Genomic DNA, 19,866 nt, shown 5'->3' on the forward strand with positions numbered 1-19,866 from the left:
ACATGAAAAGCTGCTCAACATCACTAATTATTAAGAGAAATGCAATTCAAAACTAAAATGAGGTATCACCTCACACCAGTTAGAATGGGCATCATCAGAAAATCTACAGACAACAAATGCTGGAGAGGGTGTGGAGAAAAGGGAACCCTCTTGCACTGTTGGTGGGAATGTAAATTGATACAGTCAGTATGGAGAACAGTATGGAGGTCCCTTAAAAAACTAAAAATAGAATTATCATATGATCAGCAATCCCACAACTGGGCATATACACAGAGAAAACCATAATTCAAAAAGGTACATGCACCCCAATGTTCATTGCAACACTATTTACAATAGCCAGGTCATGGAAGCAACCTAAATACCCATCGACAGACGAATGGATAAAGTAGTTGTGGTACATATATACAATGGAATATTACTCAGCCATAAAAAGGAACGAAATTGGGTTATTTGTTGAGACATGGATGGATCTTGAGACTGTCATACAGAGTGAAGTAAGTCAGAAAGAGAAAAACAAATATCGTATATTAACTCATGTATGTGGAACCTAGAAAAATGGTACAGATGAACCAGTTTGCAGGACAGAAGTTGAGACACAGATGTAGAGTACAAACGTATGGACACCAAGCGAGGAAAGCCATGGGGGGGGGGATGGTGTTGTGATGAATTGGGCTATTGGGATTGATATGTGTACACTGATGTGTATAAAATTGATGACTAATAATCACCTGCTGTATAAAAAAATAAATAAAATTAAATTTAAAAGTTAAAAAAAAATAATAATTTTTTTGAACCAGCCTTTCATTCCTGGGATAAAGCCCACTTGTTTATGGTATATTGTTCTCTTTATGTACTGCTACGTTTGATTTGGTAGTATTCTGCTGAGCATTGTTGTTTCTGTGTTCATAAGGGAAATTGGTCTGGAATTTTGTTTTTGTTTACTGTCTGGTGTTTATCAGGATAATGCCAGTATAAAAATGAGAATTGGGAAGTGTTCCCTCCTCTTCTATTTTTTAGAAGAGATTGTGTAGAATTGGTGTTATTTCCTTCTTAAATATTTGTGGGATTTGCCAGTGAAGCCATCTGGGCCTCAAGATTTTTTTTTCTGAAGTTAAATGTTTCTTTAATAGTTATAGGAGTTTGTGATTTTCAAGAAATTCATCCATTTTGTCTGAGTCGTTGGATTTCTGTATATAGAGTTGTTCTTAGTATTCTCTTATCCTTTTGATGTCTGTGGTTTCTATAGTGATATCCCTTCTTTACAGTTGTGAAGGTTTGTTTTATGAACCAGCATATGGGCTGTCTTGGGGAATATTCCATAGGAGCTTGAAAAATAGTCTAGTCTGCTGTTGTTGGGTGGAGTGTCCTATCAATGTCAATTAGATCTTGTTGGTTGATGGTATTGTTGATTTCTTCTGTATCCTTGCTGATTTTTAATCAAGGGGTTTTGTCAGTTACTGAGAGGGGGTTATTGATTTGTCCGTCTCTCCTTTCAGTTCTGCCAGTTTTTGCTTCATGTATTTTGAAGCTGTTTTTTGGTACCTACATATTTAGAATCTTATGTCTATTTACAATTGGCCCTTGTATCATTATGTATTATTCCTCTTTGTCCTTGATAATTTTCCTTGCTCTGAAGAGTACTTTATCCAATATTAATATGGCTACTTCAGCTTTCTTTTGTTTAGTACTTCCATGGTGTGTCTTTCCTCATCCATTTTAAAAAAAATTAATAGAAAAAAAAGCAGTTTAAAGTAGAAAATGCAGAGTTCCCATATACCCTCTTCTCACCATCCCCCACCAGTTTCCCTTATTAACATTTTGCATTAATGTGGTCAATTTGTTACAGTTGATGAGCCAATATTGATACATTATTATTAACTAAAGTCCATAGATTACATTAGGGTTCATTCTTTGTATTGTACATTTTATGAATTTTAACACATATATAATGACATGTATCCATTACAGTATCATACCAAATAGTCTCACTACCCTAAAAACCTTCTGTGCTCTACTTTTTTATCCTTCCTTCCCTCCCCCTAAAACACAGAATCCATTTATTTCTAACTTGTCTGTATCATTATATTATATTTGAAGTAAATTTCTTATAGACAGCATATAGTTGGGTCTTTTTCCTTTTTTAACCAATTCTGCTCATTCTTGTGTTTTAGGTGGTGTATTTAGACCATTTATATTTAATGTAATTTTCAGTATTTTGCATTTAAGTTTGCCATTTTATGAATGTTTTTGTTTTTTCATATTTTTCTTCTTTTGCTTTCTCTTGTTTTCTTGTGGGTTATTTGAATTTTTTTTTTTTTTGGCTGTGTTGGGTCTTCGTTGCTGCACGCAAGCTTTCTAGTTGTGGCAGGCGGAGGCTACTCTTCATTGCAGTGTGCAGGCTTCTCATTGCAGTGGCTTCTCTTGTTGCAGAGCACAGGCTCTAGGTGCGCGGGCTTCGGTAGTTGTGGCACGTGGGCTCAGTAGTTGTGGCACACGGGAATTGCTCCGCAGCATGTGGGATCTTCCTGGACCAGGGATCAAACCTATGTCCCCAGTATTGGCAGGCGAATTCTTAACCACTGCACCACCAGGGAAGTCCCGAACATTTTTTTAGTACTCCATTTTGGTTTTTCTATAGTGTTTTGAGTGTATCTCTTTGTATCGTTTTTTTATGTGATTGCTCTAGGGATTAAAATATATGTACATAATTTATCACAGTCTACTAATAATCGACCTTTTTACCACTTTAAGTGGAAACCTTACTACATTTTAGGTCCTTTTACCCTACCCGCTTCATGATACAGTTGTCTTAAGTATTACCTTTATATACGTTGAGAACCACAAGGCAGTGTTATAATTTTTACTTTCAACCATCAAACATAATTTTAAAAACTCAAGAAGGGAAAAATTGTTTAATTAGTGTATATGTATTTATGTATATGTATATATGCAGTACATGTACAGCATATATGCACGTGTGCACACACTCTACTGCTCATTATTGCTGATGTTTGAGGTTTCCTTCTGTTATCATTTATTTCCTATGTGAAGAAATTCCTTTAGCCATTCTTTTAGAGCTGTTTTGCTGATGACACATTGTTTCCCTCATCTGCCAATGTCTTTCTTTCATCTTCACTCCTGAAGGATATTTTTACTCTAATGTAGTATTTTGGCTTGATCCTTTCTTTTAGCATTTGAAAAATACTGTACACTTCCTTGTGGCTTCCATAGTTCCTGATGGAAAATATGCTGTCCTTCAAATTTTTATTCTCTTAGAAATAGTGTATCATTTCTCTCTAGCTGCTTTCAGGACTTTTTCACTAGTTTTCAGCAGTTTGAAGGTTTATATCCTTAACTAAATTTAGGACGTTTTCAGCCATTATTTTTCAAATAATGTTTTCTATCTCTGCATTGTTTTTCTTCTCATTTTTTGGGACTCTGGTGGCACAAATGTTAGGTCTTTATTATTGTCCCACAGGACTCTGAGGCTCTGTTCATTTCTATTTAATCTCTTTCCTCTCAGTTGTGCAGATTGGACATTTTCTATTGATTTGTTTTTAAGTTCATTGATTGTTTCCTCTGTCATTTCCATTCTGCTGTTGAGCCTATCCGGTGTTTTTTTGCTTTTTGGTTTTTTTCAATTTCAGCTATTGTACTTTTTAGTTCTAAAATTTCCATCAGGTACTCTTTATATCTTCTGTTTGCTGAGTTTTTACAGTTTCTTTTTGGAGGGTTTTTAGGATAGCCACTTTAAAATCATTTCCAAATAATTTAAAATCTGTATTATCTTGGTGTTGGCATCTATCAATTGCCTTTTCTTCATTCAGGTTGAGATTTTCCTGGTTCCTGATGTGACAAGTAATTTTGGATTGCGTCCTAGACATTTTGAGTATTCTGATTCCTATTTAAATCTTTTTATTTAACAGGCAGTCAACCTGCATAGGTTTAGAGCACACACCCTGGCCTACTTTTTGTTGGCTGTGGTTCAAAAGCCAGTTTAATTTTCGAAGTCTTGCTATGCTATTCTGGTCTGCCCTACTTGTGTGCTACCAAGAGACCAATCTGAAACCTGGGCATTATTTCAGACCAGTATTTTGTACTGAAACCTTTTGCTGTGTTGCTTCTGGTCACTTTTACAAATAGGTCGCTCAGAGGTAGTCTAGGATTTTGTACTGATATTTAGAGGATTCATTTCTCTAGCTCCCTCCTCATCATAATCTTCCCCTCATTCTCTAGTTGGGCTGGGGTTGGAGCTCCACCTTATTATTCCAGGGTAGAAATGGAAGACAGGGCTCCACCCACATTCTCCAAAACTGCAGCCTGATGGGGGTGGGGGAGGTGCTGCCTCATTAATACAGGACAAGGTTGGGAAACAGTGCCTGGTGAGGAGAAGGAGGGGTGCCAGTTTTTTGTTGTTGTTTGCCTGGAGTATGTATGTCGAAATGTTTCTGTCTTGCTGTGCTGCCCTTTCCCTGGTCCTTTGTCTAGAGAAAACAGGCTTTTCTTGGTACTTTTTTGTTTGTGCTCATTGTTGTTTTCAGGTTGTGGACCTCTCCAGAGCTGAGGACAGGACATATTAGAAGTCAAACCAAACAAAAAATAGGAAACTTCCTGCGGGGTCAGTCCTTGTGTCCCATGGTCTCTAGCCAGTCCATCTTCTTTTTTCTCCTTTTTGGAGTCATCTGTTAGTGGCTTCATGAATTTTGTGTGGGCTTTTTGTTGTTGTTGTTGTTGTTGTAATTAATGGGAGGAATAGGGTGAAGTATGCTTATTCCACCTTGTCCTGAACTGAAAGTCCCTGTTTCAGTTTTAAATTATAAACATTAATTTATGAATACTAGTTTTCACCTATGTACTTTTTTTTCTAAGTACGCAGTCATGCATCTACAGATAAGTTTGGGGGGGGGGTTCTCCAATAATTATACCTCATTTTGTTTTCTCACTCCATTAACTAGAACTTGTAAAACAGGTCAGCAAACTATGGCCCATCTCCCATACTCAGCCTACTGCCTTTTTTTTTTTTTTTTGGTACAACATACGAGCTCAAAATGGGTTTTACATTTTTAAGTGGATGGGAAAAGACTCAAAAGAAGAATACTGTATGAACATTACATGAAATTTTAAGTGTTCATGAATAAAGTCTTTTTGGAATACAGCTGTGCTCATTCATTTACATATTGTCCATGGCTGCTTTTATGTTATGGTACAGTAACAGAGTTGAGCCTTTACAACAGAGACTGTGTGCCAGCCCCTGTTGTAGAAGATTATGAAATCATTATGGTGATAGCCAACATGCTTTTTTTTGTCCTGGTTTAGTGATAAATGATTTCAGCATTTTGCTTTTCAGTATATTGTTGGCCATTATTTTGAGATAATTTTCCCAGTTGAAAGATTCTGTTTCTGGTTTTTAAGGATTCCTGAGAATTTTCCCTCACAAATGTGATTCTTTTCCTTTGTTCTCTGACTCACTGAATGGCACAAACTAGGTAAACCAGAAACCCAAGAGGAGTAGCATTTGACACCTCCTCTCCCTCAGCTCGAGCAAATCCACTATCAAGTCCTATGCATTTTACCTCCTAAATATCTCCCTACTTGTAATACTTTACATCTTTGCCAGTAGCCTGGCCCCTTAACTGGGCTACCCATGTCCTGTACTCTGTCCTCCGTACCCAGCTAGAGTGTTCATTCCAAAAATGCCTGGCAGGTAAATCACTCTCTAGTAGAAATAGAAGTCATGCTTCTACTGTTCAAAGGCTTCTTAATGCTCTTAGGACAAAGAAAAATCCCCCTTATGTGGTCCTGACCTGCATACATCCCCACCCCTCTCTGGTACCGTGATCTTCCTTGTTCTCTGTGCTCTAGATACAACGGCTGCTTTCAGGCCTTGTTCCCACCATTTCTGAGACTATTGGCTAGAATAGAGTTCCCTGTACTCCTTGTCTGCTTAACTCCTAGTCATCCTTGACATCTCAGTTCAGGAGTCAGGAATTCTCAAGGAGCTTTACTGAGCTCCCTGACTAGGTCAGATTTTCTTCTTATAGGCTCTTAAAGTCTTGTAATTCTTCTCTCACGTTTATCTCTGAGGTGGGTTGTTTAATGTCAGTTTTTTTTTTGCTCCTAGACTGTAAGTTTCATGAAGGCAGGGATTCAGTTAGGTTTTGCTTACTGTTTCATTTCTAGTACCAGTAATAGGACCTAGCACAAAATGAGTGCTCAGTAAATCTTTTTGTCTAATGAATGCCTTTTTTAAAAATCAAGAGTTTACAAGCAGCTTTTCTGGCAACCATCAGGGTAATCATGAGGCTTTTTATATTTTGAATTATTTTTGTGAGGATTTTTATTAATATGTTTCCTAGTAAGAGACCATTGCTAAATTTCTGAAGTAAGCTTTACTTGGTCATGTTGTAGTATAATTATAATACATGCTGCATTTTCTTGGTTAGAATTTTAAGATCTTTACAATTACTGTGTGTGTGTGTGTGTGTGTGTGTGTGTGTGTGTGTGTGTGTGTGTGCCTTGTCAGATATTGATATCAGAGTTATCCTATTATTTTCATGTTTTATTTTATTCTTTTTTCTATTTTCAACTTTCTATATACTTACGTTTTAAATGTGTCTTACAAACAGCAAACAGTTGGGTTTTTTTGTTATTAGGTCTTATAATTTTCGTATTTTAATTGGAACATTTAGTTCATTTAATGTAATTAATTGAATTTAAATCTGCCATCTTACTCCTTGCTTTTTTTAAAAAATAAATTTATTTATTTATTTATTTATTTCTGGCTGTGTTGGGTCTTCATTGCTGTGTGTGGGCTTTCTCTAGTTGCGGTGAGCTGGGGCTACTCTTCGTTGTGGTGTGTGGGCTTCTCATTGCGGTGGCTTCTCTTGTTGCGGAGCACAGGCTCTAGGGCGTGCGGGCTTCAGTAATTGTGGTGCATGGGCTTCAGTAGTTGTGGCTCACGGGCTCTAGAGTGCAGGCTCAGTAGTTGTGGCTCACAGGCTTAGTTACTCTGGGGCATGTGGGATCTTCCCGGACCAGGGCTCAAACCCATGTGCCCTGCATTGGCAGGCGGATTCTTAACCACTGCGCCACCAGGGAAGCCCTTACTCCTTGCTTTCTATTTGACCCATCTATTCTAGGTTCCTTTTTCTCTCTTTTCTTGCTTTCGGATTGATTGGCTTTTTTACTATTGCATTTTTTTCCCCTTTTACCTTTGAAGTTATAGACTCTATATCATTTAGTGGTTACTTTGGAGATTACAACAAGCAACATAGACTATCAGATTAATGTTAACAATATAGTGGTTCTTAAACAATACAAAGATCTTGGAACACTTGTTTTCTTCAATCTCCCTCCCCATAAATGTTTTTGTTGTATATTTTAATTGTATGTGTTTTAAACCCCAAAAGACATTATTATTGTTTTATATGGTTGGCATACACTTAGATCTACCCACGTATTACCATTTTCATTTTTTTGGAAATATTTATTTATTTATTTATTTATTCATTCATTCATTTAGGATGTGCCGGCCCTTAGTTGCAGCATGTGGGATCTTTAGTTACGGCATGTGGGCTTCTTAATTGTGGCATGCAGGCTTCTTAGTTGCAGTATGTGGACTCTTAGTTGCAGCATGCATTGCAGGATCTAGTTCCCTGACCAGGTATTGAACCCGGGCCCCCTGCATTGGAAGCGCAGAACCTTACCCACTGGACCACCAGGGAAGTCCCACCATTTTCATTTTTCTCCACTCCCTTCTGAATCTTTTTGGAATTGTTCTTCTTCTGCTTGAAAAATGTCCTTTTGTAATTTCTCACTGTAGTTTTGCCAGTGATTAATTTTGTTTCCTTTTCTTGGTCTGAAAATTTTTAAATTTCACATCAAGATTCTTAAAAGATTTTTTTGCTGGGTACAGAATTCTAGGTTTGCAATTTTTTTTGCCCTTTGAAGATGATATTACATTGTCTTCTGGCTTCTGTCTGTAGTAGTCAGGATTCTCCAGAGAAACAGAACCAGTAGGTTGTATGTGCATGTATATATAAAAAGATTTATTTTAAGGAAATGGCTTACCCAATAGTGGTGGCTTGGCAAATACAAAATCTGATGAGGGGTTGGGCAGTATGCTGGAGACTCAAAGTTGAAGTTTGAAGGCAGTCTGCTGGAGAATTCCCTCTTACTCAGGGAATCAGCCTTTTGTTCTATTCAGGCTTTCAACTGATAAGATATAGCCCACCCTCATTATGAAGAACAATCTGCTTTCCTCACAGTCTACCAGTTTAAATGTAAATCTCATCCAAAAACACCTGCACAGAAACATCAGACTGTTTGACCAAATATTTGGGGACTGTTGTCCAGCCAAATTGACACATAAAATTAACCATCACAAGTCTATCCCTTGCTAACTTGGCACCCACACACATCTTCTTAAACCATATTTAATCTCCAAATAAAGACAATAGCAAGGCTATACTTAACACCTAACATGATATAATTATCCTGCATACAACCAGAAACTCACTAAACCTTTCCCAGAAGAGGATGCAAAGCCTTGGATGATGTTTACTTTTCTTCTTGATATCTTATAACTTAAATACTAGATATAAAGTTAACACTATGTAAATACTATGATCACCTGTTTAGTCTGATTGCTTTTTCTTGAAGAAAATATTTCTGTATTTTCTACTGCTGCAAACCTAAGGTCCCCAAACTTAGTGGTTTAAAACAACAGCCATCTACAAACGGTCCCCAGCTTACAATGGTTTGACTTACGATTTTTTCAACTTTATGGTAGTGTGAAAGAAATATGCATTCAGTAGAAACCATACTTTGAATTTTGAATTTTGATTTTTTTCCCCGGGGTTAGTGATACATAGTACAGTACTCCCTTGTGATGCTAGACAGCAGTAGTGAGCCACACCTCCCCAGTCAGCCATGCGATCACAAGGGTAAACAACCGATATCCTTATAACCATCTGTTCCCATACAACCATTTTGTTTTTCACTTTCAGTACAGTATTCAATAAATTATATGAGATATTCAACACTTTATTATAAAATTTTGCTCAACTGTAGGCTAATGTAAGTGTTCTGAGCATGTTTAAGGTAGACCAAGCTAAGCTATTATGTTTGGTATAGGTTAGATTATTAAATGCATTAAAAAAAATTTTTAATGCATTTTTTTAAAGCAGTTATTTGATAACTATTTATTTATTTATTTTTATTATTTTTTTTAAATTTATTTATTTTTATGGCTGTGTTGGGTCTTTGTTTCTGTGCAAGGGCTTTCTCTAGTTGTGGCAAGCGGGGGCCACTCTTCATCGCGGTGCGCGGGCCTCTCACTATCGCGGCCTCTCTTGTTGTGGAGCACAGGCTCCAGACGCGCAGGCTCAGTAATTGTGGCTCACGGGCCCAGCTGCTCCACGGCATGTGGAATCTTCCCAGACCAGGGCTCGAACCCGTGTCCCCTGCATTGGCAGGCAGATTCTCAACCACTGCGCCACCAGGGAAGCCCTTTAATGCATTTTTGACTTGGGCTTTTTTCAGCTTACAATACGTTTATCAGGACATAACCCCACTGCAAGTTGAGGAAAATCTGTAATTAGCTTGTGATTCTGTGAATCAGCAATCTGTGCTGGCTTTGCTGTTTGATTCCTCTGTAGTTTTGACTGGAGTCATTCTTGCAGCTGTAGTCAGCTAGGACTGAGATTGGGACTGAGATTGTCTCAAGTACATGTCTGGCAGTTGGTGTTACCTGTCTGCTGGAGCTCTCTATGTAAAGAGGTCAGCAAGGGCTACTTCACATTATGGCAGCAGTGTTCCCAGAGAGCAAAATGGAAGCTGTAAGATCTCTTTAGGTCTCAACTTAGAAGTTATGCCGTCATTTCTGCTGCATTTTATTGTTTCAGTCAAGTCACAAGGCCAGCTCAAATTCAAGAGATGGGGAAATAAATTTCACCTTTTGCTAGGAAGAGTACCAAAGTTTCATTATAAAAGGTATATGTACAGAAATGAGAGGAATGTTTGTAGCCATCTTTGCAGTCTGCCACAGTGTCTTTTTTTCCCTTTTGAACGCTTAATTTATTTTTAAAAAAGAAAATTGTTTTTCAGAAGTATTACTTCAGTGTATCTAGACACAGATTTCATTTTTATTTATCTTTTTGGGTTTCTTGGAACACCTTAAATCTGTGGCTTGATGTCTTCTGTCAGTCTTGGAGAATTTTTAGCCTTTGTCTCTTCAAATATTTCTTCTGTTTCATTTCCCTCTTTCCTCTTATCTGGGACTCACATTACGTGTAGGTTAGATCATCTCACTCATATTCTCTCTACCTCTTATCCTCTCGTGTATTTTTTATTTTCTTGTCTCCCTCTGCTTTATTATAGATTAATCCTTTTGACCTATTTTCCATTTCATGAATTCTCTCTTCAGCTGTATTTTATCTGTTGTTAACTACTTCTATTGAGATCTTTGTTTCAACTATTGTATTTTCTCAGTTCTAGAATTTGTTTGTTTTTTTTTCTTTTTTTAGTTCTGCCATTACCTTTTTTAATAGCACTGACTCTTGGCTGAAATTCTCAATGCTGTAGTACTTGTCTGTTTTCTACTTATTTTCATGTTATTTCTTCATGGACCAGACATTGTATTTTTAAAATTGTTTATAGAAATAATATGAGACGCAGGATGATATCTTTTTCTAGAGGATTTACATTTGTTTCTGGCCTTTCATAGGGGTCTTGAATCGTTTTAATCCAGTTTTGGGGATTGAGTTGCTTTTAAGCAGGGGCAGGTCAACTTCAGTACACTACCTAGGATACCTGTTATATGTGGGGAACTTTGCTAGGTGCTGAGTAGGTCCTGTGAGCAGAATAGTCATAGTCTTTGGTTCACATGGCGCACAGAGTATTGATTACAATTGACAGGTAAATGTATATACAATTAAGTTTTTGGAAAGCAATGAATAGGCTGTTATGGTAGTGAATATTTGGGGTGGGGACGGAGTGAAAATGATCCTATTATAACTAACTGGGGCAGGTTTTGTTTAAGCCAAGATCTGGCTGATATGAGAAGATTGGGAGCAGAAGCACTCAAACAGCAGCAGTGCCAGTGTAAAGGATGGATGGCAACAAAAAAAGTGGGTAAGGGGAGAGGTGGGGGGAGAGAGTTGGGATTGATTTAGAACTATAATAATGAGCCTGGGAGACAACACCCCCCTACCCTGCTGCCACCGCCATTTTTGTTTCATTTTCCTTCAGAAAGATTAGTGAATTGGGAATTGACAAATCTAGCAACTAGATCTAGTTCTGTGATCTTAGACTAGTTACCTAATTCTTCATTCAGAGCAAAATGGAGGGAGGGAGAGAAGGAGGGGACAAATGTGGAGGTGGGATGGGAAGTAATGAAAGGAGCACATGAGGAGAGAGACTATGTCAAGTTTCTTTGTATTCCTCACAAGTGTTTGCACTGTTTGGCATGTATAGTAGGCATCGTACACCTGTTGATTTAGCAAAATGAGAACAGATCAGATCATATTTTTAATGGGGAATTAATCATGGAAGAGAAGAATAAGAATTTTCCATCTTATTCCTCTACTACTTAAAGGAAAGAGAGTAAATGAATCAAAATGAAGAAAAGTCATATTCATCTACCTCCTGGATGACAAGGATTTTATTGACTACCCTAAAATATTTTGGGTAACATGAGAATGGTGGATGAGAGAACACTTGAGATGTGAGCTTCTCAAGGGCAGGAGCTTCTCTCTCCTTTGCAACCCCACTTGGCACAAGACAAGAGTTTGCCTGAACAAATTAGCAAATGAGTGTTTCCCTGCTTTGAAGCAACTTTGGCTGTCCTTACCTTATCAGACGGTTTACCATCCGTTTGCTTTGTATAAGTTCCAGGGAGGGATTAAGAAACTATTTCCTCTCATAATATTATTAGCCCAAACTTCTGAACTGATTGATGGATTATAGAACTTAAATTTCTTCATAGCCAGCAGTCAGAGAACACATTGTTACACTGAGGTAAACAAGATCATACCTCACAGATCCTTATGAAGTATTCTGTCTCTGGCCACACACCGTAGGGCTTGAACTGATATTTGAGAGGGAAAGATTGGAACTTAGTAGAGTTACATTCCCTGTTTCTTAATTTTCCAACCATTATGTAAGGTTTTCTTTTTCTTGAAAGAGACTAAACTGGAATGAGAATGAATTCTCATCAGTAAAAGCAAAGCTTTAAGTAGGTCACCTGACTTTGCTTTTGTGCTCCACATTCACTCTGGTTATAAAAGGGCCTTTCATGAATTTTCTATGCTTTCATCACTGCCAGACTCTCTGCAGGCATTATAAAAGAATTAAACCACCACCCCCCCATGCCTGTCTCATTGACTCTTTCATAGAGTACACACTGCACTATGTTTAGCTCAGCAGGAACTCTTTGCAGACACTGAATATATGAAAAATCCTCCTTCTAGATAAGAGAATTCAGTATTGATTAGTGTCATAGCTACAAAAGTTAGTGTCTGCTAGAATCTAATAGATATAGTGACTTGCAGCCTAATTTTTGCCAAATTATTAGGTCAAAGCCTAATAAGTATTTATATTAAAGTTATTATATGTAAAATTGGCCTATAGATAGTTTGTCTAATCAGTTGGATAGGAGATTGATGAATGCTTCAAACAATCTACATACTCATAATTAACTTTTCTAAAAAATATTTATTTATTTACTTGGTTGCGCCAGGTCGTAGTTGTGGCAGGCGGGCTCCTTAGTTGCAGTTCGCCTACTCCTTAGTTGCGGCACGTGTGCTTCTTAGTTGTGGCTGGCGGGCTTCTTAGTTGCGGCTCACCAGCTCCTTAGTTGTGGCATGCGAACTCTTAGTTGTGGCATGCATGTGGGATCTAGTTACCTGACCAGGGATCGAACCCAGGTGCCCTGTATTGGGAGCTCGGAGTCTCAACCACTGTACCACCAGGGAAGTCCCTCATAATTAACTTTTTAAAAGAAGACAGTCAGCACTGAAATTGTTTAAGTTTTGCCTGCAAGAGTAGAGGAGGAAGGTAAACATGGAATTTTTTTTTTTTCCCGCCCAAGGTCGCACAGCAAATGGGAATGGGAGTAGGAGTTTAGTTTAGTTTATTTTATTTTATTTTTATTTATTTATTTTTGGCTGTGTTGGGTCTTCGTTTCATGCGAGGGCTTTCTCTAGTTGCGGCAAGCGGGGGCCACTCTTCATCGCAGTGTGGGGGCCACTCTTCATCGCGGTGCACGGGCCTTTCACTGTCGCGGCCTCTCTTGTTGCTGGGCACAGGCTCCAGACACGCAAGCTCAGTAGTTGTGGCTCATGGGCCTAGTTGCTCCGCGGCATGTGGGATCTTCCCAGACCAGGGCTGGAATGCGTGTCCCCTGCATTAGCAGGCAGATTCTTAACCACTGCGCCACCAGGGAAGCCCTAAACGTGGAAGTTTGAAGGGATATTAAGCAAGCTGCTTGTGGCATTATCTGGTAGTAAAGGATTTGCATTTTATTGGCACCCTGTATATCTCAAGGAAACTATAACTGCAGTTGACTGTTGAACAACATGGGTTTGAACTGCGTGGGTCCACTTATATGCTGACTTTTTTCCATAGTAAGTACTACAGTACTACATGATCCGCAGTTGGTTGAATTCCAAGGGTAAGAAACCATGTATACAGAAGGCTGACTATAAGTTATATGCGGATTTTCAACTGCATGGAGGGTTGGTGCTCCTAACCCCCATACTTTTCAAGGGTCAACTGTATATAAAGTTTACCACAACCACATTTATTGATTTTTCAAGGACTACAGCCTATCATTTACAATGAATTCCAAACAATTCTGGTGAAATTAGTTTCTTGGAGGGTGGGGGGCTTCCAGTTTATTTACTCTGTTGTTCCCACTATAAAATATTCTCCAACAGTTTCTGAGTTTGTAGTCACTTAAATCCTTTATTTTCTCTAATCATCTTTAATATCTACCTTCCTCTCCTACCAAGGTTAGACTGGTTCTGCAATTCAGCTGTTCTCTTGCTAGTACTCAACTCTGTTGGTTATATTTCTGTTACATTCATCCAGCAAAACCTTAATTCTGTATGTTCTCCAAACCATTATTACTTAGAGCATTTTTCCAAAAAGTGTCCTTGAAAAATGGATTTCATCTCACTTGGGCCCTCAGGGCTGTCCAGTGTCAACACACTGCCATTTTCTGCAGCAGCACTATTAGTCTGATCACTTCTTAAAGCTTTATCCCACTATCTCCTCCTCCTTTTTAGCTTTTAATTTTGCTTTGTACTTCACAGAAAATCTTGAAGATGAAGGCTCCCTCACTTTTCTACTAGTTCTCTTATGTCTTCCTATCTTTCTTATATACCTTCCTTTCCTTCCCTTCTGACTCTTTCTTACCAGCATTTACACATGATTCATTCTCTTCACCTAACAAACCAACCCTCTCTTGAGTGCAAATCAGTGACTAATTTTGCAGGGTATAAAAACCTATATCTAGTCACCTTGGTAACCCCCTGATAATTTGCCTGTATGTTCTTGTGGATTTTCTGTGTAAATGGTAATATTTCCTGCAAATATGTAATTTTAATGATTAATTTTTATGATTTTGATTTTATGATTCTGATTTCTTCTTATTGCAAAGGCTGGGACCTCTCATACATTACTGAATAGAAGTAATAGTGCGTAACCATGTCTTATTCTTCCTTTTTAAAGAGAATGCTTTCAATGATTCCCCATTGAAGATGATAATTGCAAAGTTTTGTTGTTGTTTTAAAATAGCTGTTTTATCAGGTTAGGAAATTTTCTTCAATTCCTAATTAAGAGAGTTTTTTTTTTTATCGTGAATTCATGTGTTTTAATTCAGTGCTTTTTCTACATTAATTGAAATGATTATATGATCTTTCTTTAATATGGGTGAATTATATTTATAGATCTTATATTAAAACATCCTTGGGGCTTCCCTGGTGGCGCAATAGTTAAGAATCCAGCTGCCAGTTCAGGGGACACGGGTTCAAGCCCTGGTCTGGGAAGATCCCACATGCCGCGGAGCAACTAAGCCTGTGCACCACAACTACTGAGCCTGCGCTCTAGAGCCCACGAGCCACAACTACTGAGCTCACATGCCACAACTACTGAAGCCTGCACTCCAAGAGCCTGTGCTCTGCGCAACAAGAGAAGACACCATGATGAGAAGCCCGTGCACTGCAACAAAGAGTAGCCCCCGCTTGCCACAACTAGAGAAAACCCGCGCACAGCAACAAAGACCCAACGCGGCCAGAAATAAATAAATTTCAAAAAAAGAAAAGAGAGGAAAACAACATCCTTGCACTTCCCTGGTGGCGCAGTGGTTAAGAATCTGCCTGCCAATGCAGGGGACGTGGGTTCGAGCCCTCGTCCAGGAAGATCCCACATACCACGGAGCAACTAAACCCGTGTGCCACAACTACTGAAGTGTGCACACCTGCAGCCCATGCTCCACAACAAGAGAAGCCACAACAATAAGAAGCCCGCGCACCGCAATGAAGAGTAGCCCCTGCTCGCCGCAACTAGAGAAAGCCTGAGCGCAGCAACGAAGACCCAACACAGCCAAAAGTAAATAAATAAATAAATAATTTTAAAAAAATCCTTGTACACCTTGGATAAACTCAGTTTGATCGTGGGTTATCTTTTTCGTATACTGAGTTCAGTTTGTTGATATTTTGTTTAGGATTTTTGAATCTATATTATTGAGTGGAAGTGGTCTTATAATTTCCTTTCTTCTAATGTTTTTGTCCAGTTTTAGTGTCAGGTTTTACTCACCTCTTAGAATGAGTTGGGAATTAGTTCCTCTTTCTTCTCACTTATCATCTGGGCCGAGTGTTTTCTTTGTGGGAAAATTTTAAACTGCTGGTTCACCTTGAAGTTTTCAAAATTATTTGCCTATAGTTATTGAAAACAGTATTGATTTTCATATGCTGTAGTTGTAGTTATTTGCACTTTTCACTCATAATATTTTGTTCCTTCTCTTTTTTTTGTTGTTTGTTTATCAAAGGACCATCCTTTCACCATAATTCATTTTTATTGTATATTTTATGTACTTTTATTGTGTCTATTGTTTCTGTAATTTTTTTAAAAAATTGTTTTAAATTTATTTATTTATTTTTGCTGTGTTGGGTCTTCGTTTCTGTGCAAGGGCTTTCTCTAGTTGCGGCGAGCGGGGGCCACTCTTCATCACGGTGCGCAGGTCTCTCACCATCGCGGCCTCTCCTGTTGCGGAGCACGGGCTCCAGACGCGCAGGCTCAGTAGCTGTGGCTCACGGACTTAATTGCTCCGCGGCATGTGGTATCCTCCCAGACCAGGGCTCGAACCCGTGTCCCCTGCATTGGCAGGCAGACTCAACCACTGCGCCACCAGGGAAGCCCTATTTCTGTAATTTTTAAACAACTTTATAATTGACATACAGTAAACTGTACACATTTAAAGTTTAAGATTTAGTACGTTTTGACACATCTATACAGCGGTGAAACTCATCACAGTCAAGAGAGTGTGAACAATATCCATCACCCCTCAAAGTTTTCTTATGTCCCTTTGTAATCCCTCCTTCTTGGCCCTGCCTACTCCTCCATCCCCAAGCAATCAGTGACCTATTTTCTGTCACTATAGGTGTTTGTATTTTCTAGGTTTTTAAAAAAAATAAATTCATTTATTTAGCTAGTTATTTGGGCTGCGTTGGGTCTTCGTTGCTGCACGTGGGCTTTCTCTAGTTGTGGTGAGGAGGGACTACTCTTCGTTGTGGTGCACAGGCTTCTCATTGCTGTGGCTTCTCTTGTTGCGGAGCACAGGCTCTAGGTGCGCGAACTTCAGTAGTTGTGGCAGATGGGCTTCAGTAGTTGTGGCTCACGGGCTCTAGAGTGCAGGCTCCGTAGTTGTGGCACACGGGTTTAGGTGCTCCGCGGTATGTGGGATCTTCCTGGACCAGGGCTCGAACCCGTGTCCCCTGCATTGGCAGGCGGATTCTTAACCACTGAACCACCAGGGAAGTCCTCTAAGTTTTTATTTAAGTGAAGTCATGTGTTATTGTATTAATCATGTGTTTATGATGCTTTGACATCTGGAACCTTGCTGACCTTGGAGAGACTTCACCTCCTGGGTTAGCCAGTTTCTGTAGACAGTAAACAACTCACCTGGTAGAGTGCCTTTCATATGCAAACCAACCAATCCAGAGCGCACACCCTAAATATCTCCTTTATTGGGCTCTCATACTCTGGGTCACTGTTGTCGTGCTCAATTCACCCTGGGGCCATGTACCAGGTGACTAAGGACAACCTTTAAGCCCCAGAGCTAATCTTAAAACTTTACCTTGTCCATTGCCCATTCCTTCCTGAAGAAACCACAATAACGGCTCTTACTCAGGTTTTCCCCTCACTCCCTCTCCTTTTGTGCCACCTCCTTTTGGGAACTGTGAGTAACAAACTAACAAACTATCTTTTCAGGGGCAGTCATCTGATTTGTTGGTCTCACCATGCCTGAATAATAATAAAACCTACATTTTAAAACAAGTGTGTACTCTTTTGTCTTGCTCCTTTTACTCAGCATAATTATTTTGAGATTCATCCATGTTGTTTGTATCAACAGTTCATTCATTCTTATTGCTGAGTAGTATTTCATTATTTGTCTATACCAAAATTTGCTTATGCATTCATTTATTGATGGGCACTTGGGTTATTTCCAGTTTTTGGCTATTACAAATAAAGCTTCTATGAACAATAATAAACAAATTTTTATATGGACATACCTTTTCTTTTCTCTTGGATGAATACCCAAGAGTAGAATGACTGGATCATAGTATATGTTTAGCTTTTTAAAGAAACTGCCAAATGATTTTCCAAAGTGGTTATACCATTTTACATTACGACCAGCAGTGTGAGGGTTCTGATTTCTTTATATATCCTTGACAACACTTGGTATTGTTGATCTTTTAATCTTAGCCACTTCAGTGAGCAGATAGGGGTATCTTGCATTTCACTTTGCATTTCCCTGATGATTAATGATTTGTAGCCTTTTTCATGTGCTGGTTTCCCTTTACATATATCTTCTCTGGTGAAAATTTGTTCAAATCTTTTGCCCATTATTTTATTGGGATGCTTCTTATTGTTGAAGGTTGAGAGTTTTTGTGGATACCAATTCTTTATCAGATAAATGCTTTGTAAGATTTTCTCCCAGTGCGTGGCTTGCCTTTTTAAAAAATTGTGGAGAGATGTATATGTAAGTATATGATAAAATGTACTGTTTTAACCATTTTTAAGTGTATGTTTCTGTGGCTTTAATTTTATTCACATTGTTGGGTAGCCATTACCACTGTCCATCTCCAAAACTTCTTCATCTTCCCCAACTGAAACTCTGTACCCATTAAATAATAACTTCCCATTTCCCCCTTCTTCAGCCGCTGCAACCACCTTTCTACTTTCTGTCTTTATGAATATGACTCCTCTACATACTTCATATGAATGAAATCGTACAATAGTTGTCCTTTTGTGATTGGCTTATTTCACTTGTATGATGTCTTCAAGGATTATCCATGTGGTGGTATGTGTCAGTTTCCTGTCTAAGGCTCCATTGTATGAATATACATTTTGTTGATCCATTTATTTTTCGATGGACACTTGGGTCACCTTTTGGCTGTTGTGAATAATGCTGCTGTGAATATTGGTATACAAGTATGTGTTTGAATTTCTGCTTTCAGTTCCTTTGAGTATATACCCAGAAGTAGTGATATTGTATCCTATGATAATTCTGTATAATTTTTTGAGGAATCAAAAAATTTGATGGTTTCCACAGTGGGTACACCATTTTACATTCCCATTAGCAATGTGCAAGTGTTCCAGTTTCTCTACATCCTCGCCAAAACTTGTTCTTTTCTTTCATTTTTCTTTTCTTTCTTTTCTTTCTTTCTTTCTTTCTTTTTTAATAATAGCTATCCTAGTGGATGTGAAATGGTATCTCCGTATGGTTTTGATTTGATTTCCCTAATGATTAGTGATGTTGAGCCTTTTTCATAGGCTTATTGGAAACTTGTGTATCTTTGGAGAAATGTCTATTCAAGTCCTTTGCCCATTTTTTTAAACCAGGTTGTCTTTTTGGTTGTTGAGTTGTAGGAGTTCTTTATGTATTCTAGTTTTCAATTCCTTATCAGATAGGTGGTTTGCACATATTTTCTCTCATCCCTGGGTGTTCTTTTCATTCTGTTGATAGTGTCCTTTCATACACAGAAGTTTTAAATTTTGATAATTTAGCTATTTTTTTATTTTGTTACCTGTGTTTTTGGAGTTATATTTTAAAAAATCATTGCCAGATCCAATGTCATGAAGCTTTTCCCTTATATTCTAAGAGTTTTATAGTGTTAGCTTTGATGTTTAGGTCTTTGATCTATTTTGAGTTAATTTTTGTATATGGTGTAAGTTGGGGGTCCAACCTCATTCTTTGGCATGTGGATATCCAGTTGTCCCAGCACAATTTGTTGAAAAGGCTGTCTTTCCTCCATTGAATTGCCTTTGTACCTTTGTCAAAAATTATTTGGGCATATTTGTGTGGGTCTGTTTCTGGCTCTTAATTTTATTTCATAGATCTGTACATTTTAGCCTTAACACTGGGTAAATAGATTCCTCACATTTTATTCTTTTCAAAATTGTCCCTGGTTTTTGTTTTTGTTTTTTAATTGAGATACAGTTGACTTACAGTATTATATTAGTTTCAGGTATATAGCATAGTGACTCAAATTTGTATAGATTACACTTCATTTAAAGATATTATAAAAATACTCACTGTAATTCCCTTTACGGTATAATATATCCTTGTAGCTTACTTAT

General features: G+C 38.2%; 1 protein-coding gene across 2 annotated transcripts in view; it reads left to right on the top strand.

Moving 5' to 3' along the window:
• The window catches only part of PTPRA (protein tyrosine phosphatase receptor type A), a 184,872-nt gene that overhangs the window by 73,654 nt on the left and 91,352 nt on the right, over positions 1–19,866 (top strand). The gene's annotated exons all lie outside the window — the stretch shown is intronic.

This window comes from Balaenoptera borealis (genome assembly GCF_965194805.1).
Source record: "Balaenoptera borealis genome assembly, chromosome: 16".
In the NCBI taxonomy this organism is placed as follows: Eukaryota; Metazoa; Chordata; class Mammalia; order Artiodactyla; family Balaenopteridae; genus Balaenoptera; species Balaenoptera borealis.